Raw genomic sequence first — 6,808 nt, forward strand, 5'->3', positions numbered from 1 at the left:
CAGTGGTAGACTATGTGGCTGTGGTCCTGTGGTAGAGTATGTAGCTCTGGTCCAGTGGTAGAGTATGTGGCTGTGGTCCAGGGGTAGAGTATGTGGCTCTGGTCCATTGGTAGAGTATGTGGCTGTGGTCCTGTGGTAGAGTATGTGGCTCTGGTCCTGTGGTAGAGTATGTGGCTGTGGTCCAGGGGTAGAATATATGTCTATGATCCAGTGGTAGATTATGTGGCTGTGGCCAATTGGTAGAGTATGTAGCTGTGGGCCAGTGGAAGATTATGTGGCTGTCGTCCAGTGGTAGAGTATGTGGCTGTGGTCCAGTGGAAGAGTGTGTGGCTCTGGTTCAGTTGTAGAATATGTGGCTGTGGTCCAATGGAAGAGTATGTGGCTGAGGGATAGAGGAAGATTATGTTGCTGTGGTCTAGTGGTAGAGTATGTGGCTTAGGGCCAGAGGAAGATTATGTGGCTGAGGTTCAGCGGTAGAGTATATGGCTTTGGTTCAGTGATAGAGTATGTGGCGGGGGTCCAGTGGACGAGTATGAGGCTGTGGTCCAGCGCAAGAGTATGTGGGTCTGGTCCAGTTGTAGAGTATGTGGCTGCGGTCCAGAGGTAAAGTATGTGGCTGTTGTCCGGTGGTAGAGAATGTGGCTGCGGTCCAGAGGTAGAGTATGAGGCTGTGGTCCTGTGGTAGAGTATGTGGTTCTGGGTCAGTTGTAGAGAATGTGGCTGTGGTCAGAGTAGTTAGTAAATGGAATGCATTAGGCAGTGATGTGGTGGAGGCTGACTCCATAAGCAGTTTCAAATGTAGATATGACAGAGCCCAGTAGGCTCAGGAATCTGTACACCAGTTGATTGACGGTTGAGAGGCGGGACCAAAGAGACAAAGCTCAACCCCCGCAAGCACACATAGGTGAGTACAGTGACGAACACGGCACAGAGTGACAAACACGGCACATTGTTACGAACACAGCACAAGTTTTATTTTTATTTATATATACAAGAATTATTACATTCTTGTACAGCCACTAGTACGCGTAGCGTTTCGGGCAAGTCCTTAATCCTATGTTCCCTTGAATACGATCCCTGCGAAGAATCGTTTAACAACCAAGTACCCATTTTACTGTTGAGTTAAACAGAGGCTACAGTTAAGGATTTGCGCCCAGTAAATCCTCCCCGGCCAGGATACGAACCCAGGACAAAGTGCTCGCGGAACGCCAGGCGAGCGTCTTACCACTATGCCACGGAGACTGTGGGTAACATGAGAACGACACACAGTGATATAAGCATTGTATTTAGTGACAAAAACCCGATATGTAGTGATATGAACACAGCATAAGAGTAACATAATCACAGCATTCAGTGACATAAACACAGCATAGAGTGACACTGTGGAGAAATGCCCGACAGACCACTGGAACATTATCTAACACAGTGCACAGTTACAAACCCATTAAGATTTCAACTTAGATTCAACAGACCAGAAGAAGGTGTTAAACACATATGGCAAAATCTTACTGAAGCGATCATACGGGTCAGAAATACTCATACTCCGCCCAAGTAAAACAGAAACAAGCAACACTTAGTGGGCCAGCCAGAGGTTTAGGGCCCACGCAGAAATATCCCTGCAAAAAAAAAAAAAGTATAGAGTGACATAAGCATGGCATATAGTGACAAACACAACACGGAGGTAAACACGGCATGATGTGACCAAAATATGACAGTATATTTGCCTTGCCATACCTCTGCCATACCAGAGTGGTATGACATAAACACGACACGAAGTGAGAACACGGTACCTAGTGATCTCTCACAGTAACTAAATAATGTCAATACGACACAATAATGTCACACAATAACTAAATGTGTGGTGTATGTGAAACTCGTTCACAGTCGAGTGTAATGTTGTGCTACCACACAGCTAAACACGCATACACCGTCAGGTGTCGAGGTCTCCACCTATACCTGTGTCAGGTATGAGAAGGTGAGAACTGCACCGAGTTACAAACATGGTATAGTGACGTAAACACAGCAGCTAGTGAAGTTACCGGGAGGAAGTGTTTTAGGGCTTCAGAGAACGGGAGGGAGCGGGAAGAAGTGACATAAACACGAAACGAAATAGCATAAACCCAGCATTGAGATATATTCTTACACATTGAGTTGCATCAACACAGCACTGTGAGATATTATTACACACGGGGTGGCATCAACACAGTACTGTGAGATATTATTACACACGGGGTGGCATCAACATAGCACTGTGAGATATTTTTACACACGGGGTGGCATCAACACAGCACTGTGAGATATTATTACACACGGGGTGGCATCAACACAGTACTGTGAGATATTATTACACACGGGGTGGCATCAACATAGCACTGTGAGATATTTTTACACACGGGGTGACATCAACATAGCACTGTGAGATATTATTACACACGGGGTGGCATCAACATAGCACTGTGAGATATTTTTACACACGGGGTGGCATCAACACAGCACTTAGAGATATTATTACACACGGGAGTGGTATAAACACAGCACTGTGAGATATTATTACACACGGGGTGGCATCAACATAGCACTGTGAGATATTTTTACACACGAGGTGACATCAACACAGCACTGTGAGATATTATTACACATTATAAAAAAACGGAAAAACGTAACATAAACAGTGCAGAGAATGGCATTAACTCCGCACAGAGACATAGACAAGAAACAGAGTGACAAACACGACACGGAGTGACACAAACATGGCACTGTGTGACATAAACTTTACACTGTGTGACATACACATTTTTTTTTGTTTTTGAGATATATACAAGAGTTGTTACATTCCTGTACAGCCAATAGTACGCGTAGCGTTTCGGGCAGGTCCCTGGAATACGATCCCCGCCGCGAAGAATCGTTTAACAACCAAGTACACATTTTACTGTTGAGTTAAACTGAGGCTACAGTTAAGGATTTGCGCCCAGTAAATCCTCCCCGGCCAGGATAAGAACCCATGAAAAAGCGCTCGCGGAATGCCAGGTGAGTGTCGTACCACTACACCACGGAGACTGGAAAAGACACACAGCACATGGTACTCTGTGACATAAACATGGTACTGTGTGACATAAACATGGTACTGTGTGACATAAACATGGTACTGTGAGATATAAACATGGCACTTTAAGACATAAACATGGTACTGTGTGACATAAACATGGTACTGTGAGATATAAACATGGCACTTTGAGACATAAACATGGTACTGTGTGACATAAACATGGTACTGTGAGATATAAACATGGCACTTTGAGACATAAACATGGTACTGTGTGACATAAACATGGTAGTGTGAGATATAAACATGGCACTGTGTGACATAAACATGACACTGTGTGACATAAACATGGCATTGTGTGACATAAACATGACACTGTGTGACATAAACATGGCACTGTGTGACATACACAAGGCACTGTGTGACATAAACATGACACTGTGTGACATTAACATGGCACTGTGTGACATACACAAGGCACTGTGTGACATAAACATGGCCCTGTGTGAAGTAAACATGGCACTGTGTGACATAAACATGGCACTGTGTGACATAAACATGGCACTGTGTGACATAAACATGGCACTGTGTGATGTAACCATGACACTGTGTGACATAAACATGGCACTGTGTGAAGTAAACATGGCACTGTGTGACATAAACATGGCACTGTGTGACGTAAACATGACACTGTGTGACGTAAACATGACACTGTGTGACATAAACATGGCACTGTGTGAAGTAAACATGGCACTGTGTGACATAAACATGGCACTGTGAGACAAAAACATAGCAATGTGAGACATAAACATGGCACTGCGTGAAGTAAACATGGCACTGTGTGACATAAACATGGCACTGTGAGACATAACATGGCACTGTGAGACATAAACATGGCACTGTGTGACATAAACATGGCAATGTGTGAAGTAAACATGGCACTGTGTGAAGTAAACATGGCACTGTGTGAAGTAAACATGGCACTGTGTGACATAAACATGGCACTGTGTGACGTAAACATGACACTGTGTGACGTAAACATGACACTGTGTGACATAAACATGGCACTGTGTGAAGTAAACATGGCACTGTGTGACATAAACATGGCACTGTGAGACAAAAACATAGCAATGTGAGACATAAACATGGCACTGCGTGAAGTAAACATGGCACTGTGTGACATAAACATGGCACTGTGAGACATAACATGGCACTGTGCGACATAAACATGGCACTGTGTGACATAAACATGGCAATGTGTGAAGTAAACATGGCACTGTGTGAAGTAAACATGGCACTGTGTGACATAAACATGGCACTGTGTGAAATAAGCATGACACTGTGTGAGGTAAACATGGCACTGTGTGACATAAACATGGCACTGTGTGACGTAAACATGGCACTGTGTGACATAAACATGGCACTGTGTGACGTAAACATGACACTGTGTGACATAAACATAGCACTGTGTGAAGTAAACATGACACTGTGTGAAGTAAACATGGCACTGTGTGACATAAACATGTAACTGTGTGAAGTAAACATGGCACTGTGTGACATAAATATGGCACTGCGTGACATAAACATGGCACTGTGTGACATAAACATGGCACTGTGTGAAATAAACATGGCACAGTGTGAAATAAACATGGCACTGTGTGACATAAACATGGCACTGTGTGACGTAAACATGGAACTGTGTGAAGTAAACATGGCACTGTGTCACATAAACATAGCACTGTGTGATGTAAACATGGAACTGTGTGAAGTAAACATGGCACTGTGTGACAAACATGGCACTGTGTGACGTAAACATGGCACTGTGTGACATAAACATGGCACTGTGTTACATAAACATAGCACTGTGTGACGTAAACATGACACTGTGTGACATAAACATAGCACTGTGTGAGGTAAACATGACACTGTGTGAAGTAAACATGGCACTGTATGACATAAACATGGCACTGTGTGAAGTAAACATCGCACTGTGTGACATAAACATGGCGCTGCGTGACATAAACATGGCACTGTGTGACATAAACATGACACTGTGTGACGTAAACATGGCACTGTGTGAAGTAAACATGGCACTGTTTGACATAAACATAGCACTGTGTGACGTAAACATGGCACTGTGTAAAGTAAACATGGCACTGTGTGACATAAACATAGCACTGTGTGATGTAAACATGGAACTGTGTGAAGTAAACATGGCACTGTGTGACAAACATGGCACTGTGTGACGTAAACATTGCACTGTGTGACATAAACATGGCACTGTGTGACATAAACATAGCATTGTGTGACATAAACATGGCATTGTGTGACATAAACATGGCACTGTGTGACATAAACAAGGCACTGTGTGACATAAACATGGCACTGTGTGACATAACAATTGGACTGTGTGACATACGCATGGCACTGTGAGACATAAACATGGCACTGTATAACATAAGCATGGCACTGTGTGACATAAACATTACACTGTGTGACATAAACATGGCACTATGTGACATACACATGATACTGTGAGACATAAACATGGCACTATAAGACAAAAACATGGCACTGTGAAACATAAACCTGGCACTGAGCGACATAAATATGGCACTGAGTGACGTAAACATGGCACTGTGTGATATAAACATGGCACTGAGTGACATAAACATGGCACTGTGTGACATAAACATGGCACTGTGTGATGTAACCATGACACTGTGTGACATAAACATGGCACTGTGTGAAGTAAACATGGCACTGTGTGACAAACATGGCACTGTGTGACATAAACATGACACTGTGTGACATAAACATGGCACTGTGTGAAGTAAACATGGCACTGTGTGACATAAACATGGCACTGTGAGACAAAAACAAAGCACTGTGAGACATTAACATAGCACTGCATGAAGTAAACATGGCACTGTGTGACATAAACATGGCACTGTGAGACATAAACATGGCACTGTGTGAAGTAAACATTGCACTGTGTGACATAAAAATGGCACTGTGTGACATAAATATGGCAATGTGTGAAGTAAACATTGCACTGTGTGAAGTAAACATGGCACTGTGTGACATAAACATGGCACTGTGTGAAATAAGCATGACACTGTGTGAGGTAAACATGGCACTGTGTGACATAAACATGGCACTGTGTGACGTAAACATGGCACTGTGTGACATAAACATAGCACTGTGTGACGTAAACATGACACTGTGTGACATAAACATAGCACAAAGGGAAGTAAGCATGACACTGTGTAAAGTAAACATGGCACTGTGTGAAGTAAACATGGCACTGAGTGACATAAACATGGCACTGTGTGAAGTAAACTTGGCACTGTGTGACATAAACATGGCACTGCATGTCATAAACATTACAATGTGTGAAGTAAACATGGCGCTGTGTAACGTAAACATGGCACTATGTGAAGTAAACATGGGACTATAAGACATAAACATGGCACTGTGTGACATAAACATGGCACTGTGTGACGTAAGCATGACACTGTGTGACATAAACATGGCACTGTGTGACAATAACATGGCACTGTGTGATGTAAACATGACACTGTGTGACATAAACATGGCACTGTGTGAAGTAAACATTACACTGTGTGACATAAACATGGCACTGTGTGACGTAAACATGACAATGTGTGACATAAACATGGCACTGTGTGAGGAAAACATGGCACTGTGTGACATAAACATGGCACTGTGAGACAAAAACATGGCACTGTGAGACCAAAACAT

The sequence above is a fragment of the Procambarus clarkii genome, chromosome 24, assembly GCF_040958095.1.
Source record: "Procambarus clarkii isolate CNS0578487 chromosome 24, FALCON_Pclarkii_2.0, whole genome shotgun sequence".
NCBI lineage: Eukaryota > Metazoa > Arthropoda > Malacostraca > Decapoda > Cambaridae > Procambarus > Procambarus clarkii.